General features: G+C 41.8%; 1 protein-coding gene across 6 annotated transcripts in view; it reads left to right on the top strand.

The window, feature by feature from the left end:
- The window catches only part of LOC117818662 (protein FAM214B), a 31,443-nt gene that overhangs the window by 4,031 nt on the left and 9,637 nt on the right, over positions 1 to 17,775 (top strand). Inside the window, exons 2-4 of one of the 6 annotated variants that reach the window (XM_034691624.1) lie at positions 5,277 to 5,472; positions 6,763 to 6,825; positions 12,026 to 12,194. The exons of 1 other annotated variant lie outside the window; for it this stretch is intronic. The gene's annotated coding sequence lies outside the window, so the exon portion shown is untranslated. The remainder of the gene's footprint in view (positions 1 to 5,276; positions 5,473 to 6,762; positions 6,826 to 12,025; positions 12,195 to 17,775) is intronic. 4 more of the 6 variants (XM_034691621.1, XM_034691625.1, XM_034691622.1 and 1 more) reach the window with 4 other exon arrangements.

Raw genomic sequence — 17,775 nt, 5'->3', positions numbered from 1 at the left:
TAATGAGAAACCAGCATCACACATTCTGAGAAACATCTTGAGTTTTGTTTCCTGTCCCCTTGAAACACAGCTAGCAACACAAGCGCACTGAGAGTGAGAAGGATGGCAGGGCGGCAGTATCACCTGCTGAATAAATCAACATGGTTTGACGTTACACCCTGAGAGGCAAAGTGCTGTGATATCCAGTTCAGAATCAGGAGTTTTTCCTCTGGCTGTATTCGTGCTGTCAGTGAATACTCATGGATTTACAATGTACTCGTTCATAAAAACGAAATGTCCAAAAAATGAATAGGAACTGAGAGGGGTTAGTGTTGTGAAAAGGGGTTGAAAGCAATTTAATAACCTTGCATCAGGCATTGTAAAGTAATGACAGGCACATTCACATTATTGCAGAATTATTTATTGAAATTGAATTATATTTCCAACCAAAACCTTCTTATTTAAGCTTCTCAAGAGGGAGCATTTGCAGATTTTAACAGAGTACCTGAAACCACATACACACCAATTCAAAACAGCCGATCTATACAGCAGAAATAAACATGTTTACTGCCTGGTACTGAAAACGAGTGTAGTCTGGATAGCACATTTCTCGATCGGCACACATCGTAGAGAGGGTGAATTTTTTTCTAATGCAGCAATTTAGGAGATATAAAGATTGAGTTTCCATTATGAGAGGCACCGCTGACTTGATTGACAGGCGGGAACACTATAGCTGTTGGTTAGGAGGCTCAAAGCCCGCCTCTTTACCTCATGCTAGCTCGACAGCAGTTATGTTGAGTTCTGCATATCCAATATGGCTTCCACCGATAATTGGCTTCAAAACAGCACTTCAGAAACAGATGGGTGACGTCACAGATACTACGTCCATTATTTATACAGTTTACTACATTATTTACAAAGGTTAAACACACCATGTATTTGAGAGCGTCACTTTGGGTTCTGGTTGGATTTAAAAAGTAACATCTTAAAGAAAGAATGAGTTGTTTAAATGTGATTACTGGAAAAAATGTTGACACATCAAATGATAATTGCAGACTAATGTACAGCTCTGAAACTCAAGTATGTGGGTGAATAATAGTGGATAGGTTGCCCAAGAACTATGTTGGTTAAACACTGTTGCTTGTTAAGTCAATTTTAGATTGAGCCCAAGAAAAACAGCTGAGCGTGTTTTGTTTGAGAGCTAAAGAGTCAAATGAGTAAAAATCAAATAAGGGTTTAAATAAAGAACAGCCTCTTTGGTGCTATCGATGAATCAAATATGTGTTAAACCCAGTGCCGGGAGCCTTATAAATGGGAATAATTTCAGACTTACTCCTAATGGAGTACCTACCCATCATACTCACATGTTATATATAATCTATATAGCCTGTGAGCGTTGGAGTCTGTTGTAATGGCTTCCATACAAGCTTCAGATGTATCTCACTTCATTATATAGGTCAGGTCAGCACAGAGCTTATCAAGCTAAGACCTGTGCATCCTCGGCCCCTCTCCCTTTCGACCTTGTCCCTTTTCCTCTGTCCATTACTCTCTGGTAGATTGTCATTTGTCTCATAACCCTCACCAACCCCCATCTCCCTGTGCTGCTTTTATTTCCATCCCTTCATCTTGTCAGGGCTGGGAATAAATGGCATGCCGGGCCTTTGCGTGCATCATCTGTCACTTACATATGAGGGCTTACTTATAGAATTTAATAAATGTTCCTGGTTGGAAAAGTGTGATACCAACACCTTGGAAATTCATTAATTACAGGTGCATCTAAAAAAATTTGAATAGCATGATTTTTTTTCATAATTTAATTCACTTGAGATCAATAGAAAAAGGCAGCTTTACCACAAATTACAGAATCAATAGGAGGTGATCCTCCTTTGGCACTTCTGAGGTGTTATTGAAGCCCATGTTGTTTTGAAAGCAGCCTTCAGTTCATCTGTATTTTTGGGTTGAGTGTTTCTCCTCTTCCTCTTGACAATACTCCAGAGATTCTCTATGGGGTTCAGAACAGGCAAGTTGGCTAGCCAATCAAGCACAGGACTATCATAGGCAGCAAACCACTGGGTAGGAGTTTTGGCGTTGTGGACAGCTGCAAAGTCCTGCTGGAAAAGAAAGTCATCATCTCAAAAGCCGCTGGTAAATACTGCAGCTGACGTTGGACTTGATAAAACACAGTGGACCAACACCAGCAGATGACACGTCACCTTAAATGATCACAGATTACGAAAACTTCACACTGGACCTCAAACACCTTGGATTCTACGCGGCTCCACTCCTTCTTCGGACTCAAGAGGCTTGATTTCCAAATTAATTTGATACAGTACTCTGCAAACAGCCAGAATTTTTTTTTGGCAAAGACCATCTGTGACTTCCCCTCCTTGTGGAGGGAGTCAATGATCATCTTCTAGACAAGTTTCAAGTTAGCAGTCTTCCCCATGATTGTGGATTAATTTACTGCTGGACCAAGAAAAAACATTATTTACATAGCTTGAAAAGAGGTTTTCGTAAACTCAAATTAAAATATTCTAATATATTAGAAGAGAACATGAACCAACTCAAGGTGGTGATCCTTAATTTGTAGAAACATGTTGCCTTTGTCTAGCGTCTATGCTTACAGTGTATAACTGAACTGGACCAGTTTAACTAGCCAGTTGCAAAGTCATGTTTATGGTAATATTAAAAGAGCACAGAATTGTATATCCTGAAAGCATTAGTATGTCTCCCAAACAGTTTTAAAGCAGTGCTGTACAGAAATGCCTGTGGGTTATAGAATTTTTGTGTGTGTTTGTTTGTTTGCATCCACAGTTAATAACCTGAATGGAAGTGAGTGCTTTTACACAATATACAGAAAGAAGTAAAGCCCTGGGGCCTGTTGTTTATCTTTAGGGCATATCTGTTCCTGGATTTGTACACTTGTGGTTCAGCACAAATAGTTTGTGTGCGTGCTTTGCCAGTCTTGAGCATCTTGTTGAGCCAGGAAACAGCTGGGCCTGAGTGTTTTTGTTCCAACTGCAGCGAGCTGAGTCCTCGGAAGTGTTGTGTTTGTGGCCCAAAGTATCAGGCCAAGGACACCATCCGTCAGTGTCATGACTTGGTGGAAAAACAGTCACCAGTTGGACTGAATATATGGTCAAGTGCTCAATAACAAGCTAACAAGATTACTCACAAGCTGTGCCCAAACTCAGGGGCTGCATCATTCAAAGGGCACATATCATGGCCAACTGCGTCACAGTGGCATGTTGAAGGCTAACGGCTGACAAATGTGCACTAGTTTTCCCTTGGAGGATTCATCAAGTGCATCCAAATCTTGAGATTCATTATGTACCAATTCATTTGAGATGGCATACTCTTGAGTGACAGAGCAATGCACTTTTAAATGTAAGTGATTGGTTTCAATAAATAAAAATGTTCAAAAGTAAAGGGACCCTGAAAATTCAAATAATCTTTAAAATGCTCGGTTAAGTTATGTGATGTTTGTTGTTGGCTAGTTCCACTCTCGAGGATGCTAAATGACAGAAGCAGCACTTATATAGGATAAGGGTGTGAACAGCAGGTCGCCTGAAGAAAAGACTGTTTCATTTCAGTTCAGACTTAATGGTCTATGTTGAGGTCTAGTCTTGGTCCTTTTGTAGACTGGGTCTTTTTAAAGAGCCCAGCTACCAGCTACAGAGTGATCAACTTATAGCCTGCAATCTTCATGGATAGCTTTACGCTGCATAAGAATAGCTTTTTATGGATTCTGTTTTCCATACAGTTTTTTTTAAGTTATATTTTGGGGCTTTTTCGCCTTTAATGGATAGGACAGCTGAAGAGAGACAGGAAATGTGAGGAGTAGAGAGCGGGGGAGGACATGCAGTCAATGGTCTACCGGCCGGGAGTCGGACCGGCGACCTCTGCGGAGAGGACTATAGCCTCTAAACGTGGGGCGCTTTGACCGCTAGGCCACCAGCGCCCCGTTTTTCATACTGTTTCATTGTATTCATCATATCAACATGTTAAACTTGGATAACCTTAAGTTTTTACTACAGAAATAAATGGCTTATTGCTGCGGTGAAACTCAAACAAAACCAAATAATTCAGTAGCCCGATTGATGTGTTAGCACACCTGATTGTTAGCATGATGATGTAAGCCTTACTCTATGGACTAACGAAGCAGCTAGCATTGCTGCCGCATAGCCTATCCCTGACATCACTGTAGTCCCTAACAATGACACATGTACACCAAGAGTGACATTTAAAGGCATGCGGCAACCTCCAGTCTAAAAATATGAGTCCAAGTGCTAAAAACTGCAGTTCATCGAGGATCCGCTTGAGGCTGGCTCCGGAAGTACCTGAAACCACATACACACCAATTCAAAAAAGCTGATCTTTACAGCAGAAATAAACATGTTTACAGCCTGGTACAAAAGACGAGTGTAGTCTGGATAGCTCATTTCTCGATCGGCACACACTGTAGGGGGGTGAATTTTTTTCTAACGCAGCAATTTTGGAGATATTGAGATTACGTGTCTTCCAATGAGAGGCACAGCTGACTTGATTGACAGGCGGGAACACTGAAGCTGTTGGCTAGGAGGCTCAAAGCCCGCCTCTTAACGTCACAATCGCTCGAGAGCAGCAATATGGCTGCTGCCGCTGACTGGCCTCAAAACAGAGCTTCAGAAACAGATGGGTGACGTCACGGATACTACGTTCATATTTGATACAGTCTATGGTTATAGGCTATAAATTGTAGTTTCATTGGATCTTTAGTTGGATGTTTTGCTACATCAAAGTATCACTGTCATATTTTCATGTAGATCGAGATGACAGCATTGAAGAAACGGGTCCTGCAAAACACTCATAAAGTAACATAGAGTCTTACCAGAGCGTCTCATTATTAACTGCTGCTTAACGACTGCAAGCGTGTGTGTGGGTGTGTGTGTGTGGGTGTGTATGTGTGTGTGGGTGTATGTGTGTGTGGGTGTGTGTTTGTGTTGGACTGATCTCAGGATTAACCCCAGCCAGACCTCTCTCTGCCAAACTGGATGAGCCTCTCTGTGTATCCGTAATCATCAGAGTGTAACCTTTACTTCCATTTAGAATCAAGGTTGACACTTTTCCCCTTGCTAGGTGCGAAGATGTGATTTGTTGTGTTCTCATTTTCCACTTACTTCACTGTTGGGAAATCTTTTAAAATGGGGATGTAAATGAGCTCCACCTGCTGTCATAATCTTCTCGAATTAGTAAGCCACATTGCAAAGAAAGTGATGTTTTTTTTTCTCCTTCTTTCTTTTTGTTTCACTGCCCAGATGGCAGGCTGGACTATCTGCTGCTACCAGTCTGAGTGGTGAAACACCATGCTGTGCGAGTTCCCCATGCATGAAAGAGGAAGACGGGAATTACTTTGAAACTGTGGGAAGATGGACAGAAAAAAATACCCAAAGGACAAGAGAAGGGGGAGGGAGAAATAAGCAAATACACAGAAAACGAGGTGAAAAGAGAGAGGTAAAAAGACAGGCAGCTGAATTTAGGGTGAAGGAGAGAGGACTGAGAGGGGAGGCAGGGGAGGCAGGGGAGGTGCAGAGAGAGAGAGAGAGAGGGAGAGAGGGAGAGAGAGGGAGAGGGAGAGAGAGAGGGAGAGAGAGGGAGAGACAGAGGGAGAGACAGAGGGAGAGACAGAGAGAGAGAGAGGGAGAGAGAGGGAGAGAGAGGGAGAGAGGGAGAGGGAGAGAGAGAGAGGGAGAGAGAGGGAGAGAGAGAGAGAGGGAGAGAGGGAGAGGGAGAGGGAGGGAGAGAGAGAGAGAGAGGGAGAGGGAGAGAGGGAGAGAGGGAGAGAAAGGGAGGGAGGGAGGGAGGGAGAGAGAGAGAGAGAGAGAGAGAGATCGAGTGACAGAGAGAGAGAGAGAGAGAGAGAGAGAGAGAGAGCTTTATTTCCTGTCCTCCATGAATAGGCAACATATTTCTCTGGAACATTCCATCCTCTGAGCTGGCCCGGCCTGTCACCAAGACTCTGGGTGCCATACTCCTCCCCATCTCTGCATTTCTTCCAATTGCACTCTGTCCTCCTCTTTTCCTCAAGTACATATCAATAACTTCTTGAGCTTGGCTTCCTCTTCTCTTTTAATAATGAACAAACTTCAATGTGTGTCGTGTCCTAACTTCTCTGACCGGTCACCAGTACAGAGTAAACACCTTCTCCAGCACGTTGAAGGATTAAATATTAGATAGAAAAATCAATCCTGACATGGTTTTAGTGCGAGATGTGTATTAGTAGGTAAAAAACACTGTTAGATAACATGTATGTGTTTAAAATGAAATAGTGCACGAGTTGAATTTATCTCTACGAGAAAATGTAATCAAGTGATGACATGATACAGAATACAGAAACATCATCTCACAGTGCTGCTGCATATTGGATGAATAAATGAACGTTGGAATTGATCGTGGAAGTGGTTGGAGAGATGTATTAGTGTATGTGGAAACACAGGAGTTATATTAGGACTGCTTTGAATAGTTTCGTGGTTCAATAAAAGGCTGTGTTCAGCAGAGTCTGTTTCCTATTTAGACCTAAAACCAATCCTTTAATTTAACTTAAGACATCATGAAATTACTCAGCCTTTATAGCTCGCTGAGTACTATAAATAAAGCGAAAACCATCAGGGATTTATTAGTCAAATAAATCTAGCTACTTTGCATAAATGGCAGAGCACAGAACTCAAGCGCACATTTCTTCTTGCTGCCAAGTTAAACGCTGTGACTTAAAGAGACATGTCTCTTTTTTTTATCAACACACAGCTGGTCAAACATTCCCATCCAGAGAGAGTTCATCTCACCAGACTGTTAATGGGCTCCAGAAAGGTAAATATGCATGATAAGGAAACATCTTGAATGAATCTGCTGTCTGATGATGGTTAGGCTTTAGTTTTGGGATCTTTGATGAGATCAGTCAAATTATCAGGTGACACTTCTTACTCTGTTCGACTGTAAAACCAGTGACTTAAAGAGGAGAGTGGGATGGCATTTTGCAGTAATGTTTCTTGTGGCTGTACGGCTTGTGGCTTTTCTTTCATTCATGTTGCTTTGTGCAGATCTTATGCAATATGGTAATGTGCAATAGATGTTGTTTGTGGTTTCCTTTGGGTGTGTGTTTCTCTGTAGATGTGTTGGTTTGATTTATTATTTATTAATACTACTGTGGAGTTAGTTAAGCGTGTGCAGCACTCGAGTCCAAGTGCACATTTCCCCTGGGGGACAATAAAGTGCATTGTACTTTATCTTATTTTATTGTATCATATCCTACCATACAGTATGGTGTTGTACTTTGTGGTGTCCTATTGTACTGCAATTGTATTATGTTATATCCTATAACATTGCATGGCATCCCTTTCAATCAATCAATCAATCAGACTTTATTTATAAAGCACTTTTCATACAATGACATTGTAACACAAAGTACTGTACATAAAAACAACCTAAAATAGAATAAATTAAGAAAAAGATCCCACCCCCAGCCCCAACCCCAAACCCACCCCACAATCCTAAGGTTAAGAACACAATATATGCAGCAATAATAATAAAAACAATAAAAAATAAAATGAGTAAATAATAAATAACAATGAAGTTGCTGAACGAACTGAGGAAATGCTCTCATGATATCGTAATGAGGAAACACTAGAGGTAAAATAAGATGTTAAAACTCAACACAAGAAATTAAAATCACCAAAATAAAAATACATTCGTACTGTATGGTATCACATCATATTATTCTGTACTGTATTTCTTTATTTATCTTTCATTTAACCTTTATTCAACCAGGAATATTCCCATTGAGATAAAGAGTCTATTTTACGAGGGAGTCCCGGCCAAGACAGCACCATAAAGAGTTTCACAAAGACAACAAGACAAAACAACAAACAATAACACATAACGATTACGTCAATTAATACATTAGTGGTGTTAAGCAGAAAAACATGTGCACAAGCTGATCAGATGATCCTTAATCCTAGTTTTAAAATCCTCTAATCGAATGAAACAATCCAGTTTTAGGTGAGCTTGAAGCTCAGACCAGGATGAGGGAGCAGAAACATTAAAAGCACAAAAAAAAAAAAATTATTCTGTACTATACTGTATGATACTATGCCATGCCCTACTGTACTCCATTGTGTCGTATCATGTCACATCCCATCAGTGTGTGTATGGTATCATTCTTCTGTACTGTATCTTATTGTACTCTATCATATTGTCTTGTTGGCATTGTGCTGTACTGGACCTAATCATATGATACTGTACTAGGTTGTATTATACTGTCATGTATCATATCATATTGTATGTGCAAAGACTCCCTAGTCTGCAGAGAAATAAAAGCAGGAAGGTCAGAAATTGAAGCAATGTAGTTAATGTAATAACTGAGGCTATTTAAATACAATATGAAGTCTGGGACAGGAAGCATCTGCTATAAAAGTAAAAGGAAAGCCCATTTTAAATTAGCACTTAAATCCTTTAAATGGTGTTGCACAAAAAAGGGAAGAGTTAAAAAAAGCACTATAGCCTCTAAACGTGGGGCGCTTTGACCGCTAGGCCACCAGCGCCCCGTTTTCCACACTGTTTCATTGTATTCATCATTCAAAATTTTAAATGGCTTTCATGGTCAATGTGGGCAGAAAAGAAAATTATATGCACTCATTGTCGGCATGAACATAAATCTTTATACATATCTGCCATACGACTGCATACTCATTTACTTAACTGGTTACAGTAAAACCAGAAACGTTGCATCACAAAATGCAATGGCTCTAAGTCAACACAGCCCTGCACAGCAATGACACACACGTCCATCAGTGGGCTACAGACACACCCGGACATACCAGAAGAAACAGACACCAACATACGTGTGTCCATGCCCCTTTAAACATGTTCAGCACACACAGCCCCCCCTTCACACACATACACAGACTTTCCTTTCCCACCCTTCCTCCTCCTCCTCCTCCTCCTCCTCCTGTCTTCCTCTCCCCCTTTTGTTCTCTCCCTCCCTGAAGAGGAGGGTGAATTGGACCTTGTTTTTGATTTTCCAAACTGTGGCAAACTGATATTCACAAGCAGGTTTTGGGTTGGTAGAGTCAAGAACTGAGAGCTGTTCAGTTTGTGAGAGCTGTGACCGTTTAGTGTTGGTGGGTAAAATCGCCCCAAAAAACACAGCTGGTGTCACTTTGAGAGGCCCAGGAAAACTCCTGTGACAGCATGTTAAGAAATATTTCACATGCCATGGTGAAGAAACTCCAACCCCAATGCTGTCACAAAAAACATCAAAACAAACACTGCCATACTCTTTAGTCAAGATTGCATCAATGCATGTGTTTGATGGAATGTGAGCGAGTGTTTTCAATGCTTCTTTCTCCTCAGCTGCACTCACAGTGCCCTTGAGTGGAGGAGGTTCTTCGTAGATTAGACACACCTCTTTTTTTCCATATATGGAAGACAACATGGGCTTAAAGGAACAGGAGTGTGTGAGTGTGTTGTTTTGTAGTCTGGAGCTCAAGATCTTAAATAGCAGTGCTGGTATGGAGCAGTAAGTGCTCATTATTACAGTTTCTTCTTGCTTTGCTGTTTAAAAAACAGCTGCCAAAACTGAACAGAAACTTGGCATCATCTCAATCTTCTGCCATGTCTCTCTCTCAGTTTACCTTCCTCTGTCATTCATGCTGTCTCAGTCTGCTTCGCCTTCAACCCTCTCCTCGCCCTCCCTTGTCCCCACATCTCTATATTTGGAGGTATGAAGCTGAAGCTGTGTCTTGCACATGCACCAAAACAACCTTGACATACTTCCTCACAAATCACACTCTGCATCTGCCTATAAGGTCATGCATGCAGAGCTGAGATGATCAATCAGTCAGTAGTTGATTTGATTCTGTTGAATGGCAAGATAAAATTTGACATGGACTTAACATTTCTGTCTAATAGTAAATTAAATGATGTGGGTTATTTCATTTTTCATATGTATCTTACTGCCTATTAAATGACTGGTAGATTAAGCAAGCTTAAAAATGTGTTCCTAGTTGCAGCTCTGTGTGCATACATGCAGACAGATGGACGGTGTAACAGAACTCTGCAGTAGGACATTCTTACTGTTTGTCCAAAAACAGCTGAGTACTTAAAGCAGTAGGTAATGGGCACTTAAGTTACACCATGAACAGCACTCACCATGCAAGTGGACAAAAATAGGTACAAAAGACAGTCACATTGAAAAGTGCATTACCAAAGAAAAAGGAACCGTTGAAAACTCTTCAAACTGTTCATTTGTCTTATAAAAAAAATTCTGCAATGACGTATAAAATGCTCACTTTCACAATTACAACAACTTCCTTTTCCTTGATCCTAACTCATCTGTAGCATCTGCACAGCCTGGCAACCTGTGACCTCATCCATCTTTAATCCTGGTTAAGAAAAAAGATCCCCAAAATGTAAACATGTCTTCTTAATTTTTCCGAAAAAAAAAAAAAATGTCACAGCGGCGACTGGCAAGCGTGCTATTTCCATCCTGTTTTGGAAACAGACCCAGGTTGCTACATAACACAGAGAAATAGAGGTAGATGAGAATAAAGACAGTGACTCAGACACTGAGCCATCAATAGGTTTGTCTCACATCTGATAACAAATCAACCCTGCTTTATCCTAAAGAAGAATAAAGCATAAGCATGTAGGGTGTGTGTTTGCGTCTGTAACAAGAGGGCCGGGTGAAGTTGTGGACGAAATGTGAGATCTTGACAGCCTGAAGTGTGCACTGTGCTTTGACTTGTGTAATCTCCACCCACAGTGTGTGTGTGAGGTGAAAGAGCGAGTGTATGGTGCATTTGCTGTCACTGTGTGTACTTTAACCACACCACTCTGTTCTGAATAATTCTTGCTTAGTCGACACGCTGCTCCTGATTGGTTAACAGATGGCAAAATACACACAAGCAAACACACACACATGCAGCTGAGAGCTGGTCCTGGTGCTCAGCTGATAAACTTTTCACATGCACTTCATTCTTTATCTGTACTCCAGCAGCAGATTAGCATTCTGCACATGTGCCTGAGCATGCTATAGGTGCTGTTTTCATTTCATGCTACACACAACAGTCTCTGTATCTGTGTGTGAGAGAGTTAGCAAAGACAGAAGAGGGAGGGTTGATCTTTAGAGATGTTTGCATTTTTATCCCCTGAAGAATTTAAACATTTTTATTATCTGTTGTTCATTGACTAACAAACACACATGTGGTTGGCACATTATGAGAAACGTTTATGCAAGTTAAACACTTCAATCAAAACATACTTGGAGATGTCAAGGACACACATTTAACACACAAAACCCCACACACTGTGCTCTTTGGTCTGTCTACAGCAGAACAGCCTGGGCAGGAGGCAGGAGCAGGTGGGCAGGGTTTCAACTCTACACACCTCCTCCCCTCCTTTCACTCTCTGCCCCCATCCAATCAGAACCACAGCCACTACAGCTGACCCCCCTTTTCTCCAGCCAATCAGCTGGCTGTGTTTCCTCCCACCACCACCACCTTTCTTTCCTCTGTGTGCCTTCAATGCTGAGTGAGCAAAGCATGCATGGCTCTATCAGCTGAGAGGAAACGACAGAAAAAAACCACAGAGAGACCAAGAGAGAGAGAAAGGGTTGAAAGGAGGGGCCTGAGAGTAGATAGAGAAAGAAGAGAGAGGGTGAGGTAGAGGAGGAATGGGAGGAGAGAGAAAAGGGGGAACGCTAGCATGTGAAGTGGCTTTTGTATTCGGGATATATTGGAGGAGCGCGAATGAGAGAAAGGAAGAAGGAGGGCAGAAGGGGGAGCTTGAGAGAGAAAAGGAGAGGGAGGGAAAATGAGAGATGGGTGGGGGGTTCGAGTTGTCGATGGGTTTTTGATGTGTGAGGGTGGAGAGGTAGACAGGAAGAAAACAAGATACAGAGAGACAGAGTGAGACAGAGCACAGTATGCTGTTAGGCCTCCTGAAAAAACAAGCAGAGGGAGGCAAAGAAACTTGACTTGTTTCTGTCTTCTTTTTAACACCACCAATTCAGGAGGAAGGAAGCACAGGGGGACAACAAACCAAAGAGTGGATAGAGAAAAGGCAGTGGAGATACAGACAGGATTGAAAGAAAAGGCTGCAGTCGCCCATCAAGGCACCAGACGAAATAGAGGAAGGAAGATAGTGAGACAGCGAGATAAAGCCCCGGCTTTCTAAAGAGGGTGAGTGTCACAAGTTATCCTGCTGTTAAGTCAAGTGTAATAATGTTCCTCCTGTCATATTGTCAGCTGGGCTGGGGTGACTCAACGTCTCCTAAAATGGCCACATGAAAGGCAGACAGACAGATAGGGCCGGCAGACACAGAGACGGAGGGAGGGAGAGGGACCCTGTGTCAAACAGCATTCTCAGCAACTATGTCACTGAGCCAGCTTAGTTTAGACGGCCATGACTCGCCAGCCAAAGCCCTGTGTGTGTATTTGGTGTTACCCTGTCTGCTCAAAGGTTTAGCCCACCTTCTGTCACTTTTTGTCTTTCTTTGTCACTCCTTGTCTTCTGTCTTGATCTGATCCTCAAACACGCTCACACAGAGCCGACTGTCATTTCATCCCCTTGTGCACAAAGACGTCAGATTTCCAAACAGCTCCTGTAATCCAATCAACAGGTGATTGTTTGCAGGAGCACTTAGCAACTTCTCGTGTTGGAGAATGTGTGTGTGTGTGTGTGTGTGTGTGTGTGTGTGTGTGTGTGTGTGTGTGTGTGTGTGTGTGTGTGTGTGTGTGTGTGTGTGTGTGTGTGTGTGTGTGTGTGTGTGTGTGTGTGTGTGTGTGTGTGTGTGTGTGTGTGTGTGTCATTGTGTTTGTTTATCAGCCTTCACAGCACAGGCCTGGGAGTAGCTGGGGCGGAGCGCTGTTAAGAGTTGATGAGACAATCGGGGCATTGGGGAGGCTGCTAACTTCGTGCAGATGCAATCACACCTCTGTCACAGGCTGCATGTAAAGGGTGGAGTGAGGACATGGAGCGAGCAGCTGAGCATCTAGAGACAGCAGTTTCCACAAAAGGCCCATTCAAGAAGATATGAAGCTTGTGTCACTGTTTGAAGATGTATAATAGAAAATTCAAGTCAATCAAGTTTTATAAACTATGCTTGATACTTTGGTAACTAATAACTAAACACATCTTTTATTTCTGTCATTTGCTCATACACATAATCCAAACATGTTTGTTTGATAGAGGGCTGCCCTTCAGAATGAATTCCCTTTTTTTGGCAGGTTAACGATGAAAATAACCAAAAAGAACACAAGCTATCAAACATGCTTATTGGATTACTGTGGAATTGCATCAGTGTGCAGCGTCCCCCTGAAGGCTAAGTCTTCCTCTGTCAAAAAACGACTGAAAGGGAATGCCAGGGAAATCGAGATGCCAATTTTGTCTTCACTCTTCAGATTCCCAATCCATACCCATAATTGATGCAAATGATGTTAGTATGGATGAGTTCAAAAGGGCAAATGCATTGGTTGTCCAAGGTATAGTTTGTAATTGTCAAGTCCGGATATAGAACTGGAATGCAGCAAAGAGCATTCTGTAAGAATACATAAATGATGCAGATGAGTTTCTTTTTTCAGTTTCATTGTGTTTCATGCTTGTTTCATTGTGTTTCATGTGTGTGTGTGTGTGTGTGTGTGTGTGTGTGTGTGTGTGTGTGTGTGTGTGTGTGTGTGTGTGTGTGTGTGTGTGTGTGTGTGTGTGTGTGTGTGTGTGTGTGTGTGTGTGTGTGTGTGTGTGTGTGTGTGTGTGTGTGTGTGTGTGGTGAATGCACTCAGGCCAAATGTCAGGGTAGTTTCTGAGGATAGCTGCTGGCTGTGAACTCTGCCCTCTTAACTCAAATACATTTCACTGAGAGTCGGCTTCTAGGTCAGGGCCATCAGCACACCTTTCAATGATGAGTTTGTGTAGACCTCTGTTTGTGTCAATGTTTCAGTTTCATGAGCAGCTTTTTAGAGTCTTCAGGAAGCCACAGGGTCTTTAGGAGTACATTTGTCTGCTTTGCAGATGTTTTCACTTCACACACTGATTCTTCAGTTGTCACTGCAATGACAGAGTGTCCCAGTGAAGCAAGGTTATCTAGGAACTACTACTTCAGAGAGTGTCTAGGCCATTTGCTACATAAAGATCAATACTTTGTTCACCTTTGTGTTGTCTTTTTATCACCATTTCCTGCATGTTGAAAGTGAATGCCCCCTCTCTTCCCAAAAAGTCATCTGACCCAAGACTTCTGGCCTTTGACCTCTTGACCACAGTCTTCCATGGCCTAAAGGAACTCACTGACTTGCACATATTTTAACATACACTGGAAGCCAAATTTCCTCTTTGAAAGGACACAACCGACCACTGAACGAAATGTTTCTGCTCCATAAAAAGCATTCCTTTTGTCAAAGGTGAGGCGAACCTTGTGACCTAAGTCTACCCACATAACTTAATGAAAGAGCTAGTGTTACGTGATTCGATTTATTCAGCCTTTATAACTCTGTTTTAACTTTAGATTTTGTTACTTAATTAAGTCGACAGACTAGTATTCAAACGACTGCATATAAATATGGACGGCACGCCTCTATCTCCTCCTGCTGTAAAAATGATGAGACCAAAATACTGCCTTAAAGGGCACTGGCATGTTGAGTGTGTTTGTGATGTACTTTGGAGCCAAGGCATGCCCAGAAACAAACTGTCTGCTGGACTGACGTCACACCCCTTCCTCTAACTCAAGCAATCATTTAGCTTACTGATAAAAATCCCTCAGGTCCGTACAGTCCGCAGCAGAAGATATTCTTTTGTTTATTTGGAGAGGACACTTGCAGTTTGCAAAGGGAAATAACTCTTGTGTTAATGATAGATTCCTCTCTCATCTGCTTATACGACAAAGATAGCTGCAGTCAACAGAGCTATCAATCATGATGGAGGAGGCGGGCTTTCTGTTCTATACAGCAGCAAGTCACCAGGGGGGAGTTCTTATGTTTTATATTTTATCATGCTAACATACTTTTTGAAGCATTTTAAATAAACCATTGAAAGTTCTTGTGTCTCAAATTGAAACAGTTCACTTTCCACATAGTGGAAGCTTAATTCCAAGGCTAGGAGATAAGGAGTCCCAGACCTGCTGCTTTATTGGCAATATATAATAATAATGATTATGATAATAATGACGATACTTTTTTTTAAATAGTGCTTTTCAAAACAAGTTCCAAAGCACTTAATATATAATTAAATAGGAAGTAGACCCAACAAAAGTATTAAAACGAGCAACAAAACAATAAACCATAAAATCTAAAAGTCTAATATCGTGTTTTCAAAAGTTACTTAAAAGACGACAGTGTGTCATCTTCCCTGATCTCCTCTGGCAAGCCATTACACAACTCAGGGTCCTGAATGGAAAAGGCTTGGTCACCTTTAGTTTTACTGTTGGACCGATAAATACTTAGTGATGACATTCCGGAGGATCTGATGTTACGTTAGGGCTCATAAGGGGTCAGGAACGCGAGGTTCTCGTAGAGGACCAGGAACGTGAGGGCTCGTAGAGGGTCAGGAGGTCAACCATCTATTCTGGAGCTGACATCCTACAAACTTGAAGCTTTTAATGGCACTATAGCCATGAACGCTGAGTTGGCCCACTCACTGGGGAGTTCTACCTGCTCCTGCTTTATTTGTACCCTCCTCTACCACAAGGTCTCTGAATGAGCTGACGTCTCTCCCTGTTCCCCTCATCTCTCTCTCTCTCTTTCCATCTCAGTCTGGCAGCTTCCCTGTCGTATAGGGCGTTTCTCATTCCTTTGTGTATCATCTCACCATTTTGACTTGATCTGTCTCCTCTTGAATGATCGTTCGTTGCTCGGCTTCACGAGATGCTGCAGATGTCACTTGCAGATTGCACCTTGCCTGCCAATGATGTGTGACATCCTCATGCCAAACGTTAGCAGCGTTCAATCAGCAAAGTGTGATATTAGTTTTTGGATAGTTCTTCCTTTAAAATGATTGAGCTTGTTTGTAATTGATTTTTGTAGATTACATAAATGTTATCAACCAGTGTTGCATAAATTGGTCAGCTGATTGCAAATCAGGTTTGCAAATACAGAAGAGTAGTGTTGTTTGGCACTGTTTGGGGACAGGTGCAAGTGTATTGAAAACTCTGCAATGTTCAGCGATGCGATTATACAGTTCTTAAGATCTCAATTCTGAGCTGGCACACACAACCAGAAACCTGAAACCCTTTCTTGGGGTGAAGCCAGGGTGTTTCTATTCCTCTGTCTGCTCCTGGATCAAGCCTGAAAAGAGTTGGGCAGTCTCTGTCAGCCTCCAGCTCAGCTGGTTCAGAATAAGGTCAGAAATCCAGTGGGACCTAGCAGGGACCCCTAAGGTACTCCCAGTGAGCTCTGATATAGGCGAGGACTATAAATACTCATTGCTGACTCTTCTCTTATATTTTAACCATCCCCCACTCCCTGTTTTCAGCCCCTGGGTGCTCACCCAAGAGACTTCACCTTTCTTCAGGAGGGGGGAGGGGGGAGGGGGGGGGCAAACAGGTTGAAGCAATTCCATGTAATGCATTGTGTTGCTTAATGATCTATGTAAAAGCCATGATGCCTATCTTTTGTCATTTGGCTTGGTAATGATGTTAACCAGATATTCCTGTTTTGACAAGGACAGATCTGGTTTAGCTGTTTAGTGTTCCCAGTCCTGAAAAATATCAGCGAAATAATCAAATACTCTATGAATTAAATCTGGTTTACAGCATTTCTCTTTCCAAATGCCTCAGCTAGTGCACAAGTCTGACATATTTTCAAATATATTTCCATGTTTCCCACTGGTAATATCAACCTAATGTAAGTGAGAAAACAAAACATTTTTTCCTTGGCATACGGGTATGGCATATGGCAAAAACTGACACATAATTTATAAATATATGTGAGTGTAAAGATAAAAAAAGACATTTACCATACCCACTCATTGGTTGTAAATCTAAAAATCAAACAAACTTCTGCTCTACTGCTAAATGATAACTGTTTCAAAGGTTGTGGGAGCCACTGGTGTATTTTTGGAAAACCTCCACAACCTGCTTTTCCCAAAGGCATTGTTGTATGAAAGCAAAGAGACCATATGTCATGTGAGTAATTACAGGTGATAAAGGCTTTACCCCTGAAATCGTCTCCACATGAATCTTTGTTTGCAGTGTTAGGAAGGCAGTACCCTGTGATTATGCAGCATTTATACTCCATTTGTTGGAGGTAGTGGAGGGTCTGTCTGTCATTTTTCTGTATATCCTTATGCGTGAAGCCCTTTTGCCATCTCTGACAGATGTCCCCCAATTACTTGATGCAGTTTGATAATGTATGGTCCCAAATGAGAGGAGAAATTACTAAAAGGAAAGAAATTCAACATAACCATGCAATTTTAACACCTTCCATGAATTACGTTGAATCACCTCTGTATCACTTACCTAATTTGAGCATTATATAGATTTACAGCAATTTGGGAACCTTATCCAACACCCCTTACTCTTCCACCAGTGTGTACATTACAGGTCTGTTTTAAAGTGGAACACTACGAACAGATCTGGTTATCTGCATTTCCTCTTTCTCAGAGGCGTTTCTTTCCCCTAGTTTGATCTATAGGCAAATGTCACCTTCTCTGGGCCTGTAATGGATCTCCTCATGCGTCACTGAAATGTTGTCATCATGGTTTAAAGGGAAATACAAACAAAGTGAAGTAACTGGTTGCTGTTCTGTGGTTGTAAATGGGAACTGACGGCACTTC

The sequence above is a fragment of the Notolabrus celidotus genome, chromosome 9 (genome assembly GCF_009762535.1).
Source record: "Notolabrus celidotus isolate fNotCel1 chromosome 9, fNotCel1.pri, whole genome shotgun sequence".
In the NCBI taxonomy this organism is placed as follows: domain Eukaryota; kingdom Metazoa; phylum Chordata; class Actinopteri; order Labriformes; family Labridae; genus Notolabrus; species Notolabrus celidotus.
Note: the sequence above shows the minus strand (reverse complement) of the source record. Positions and strands in the feature narration are given on the sequence as shown.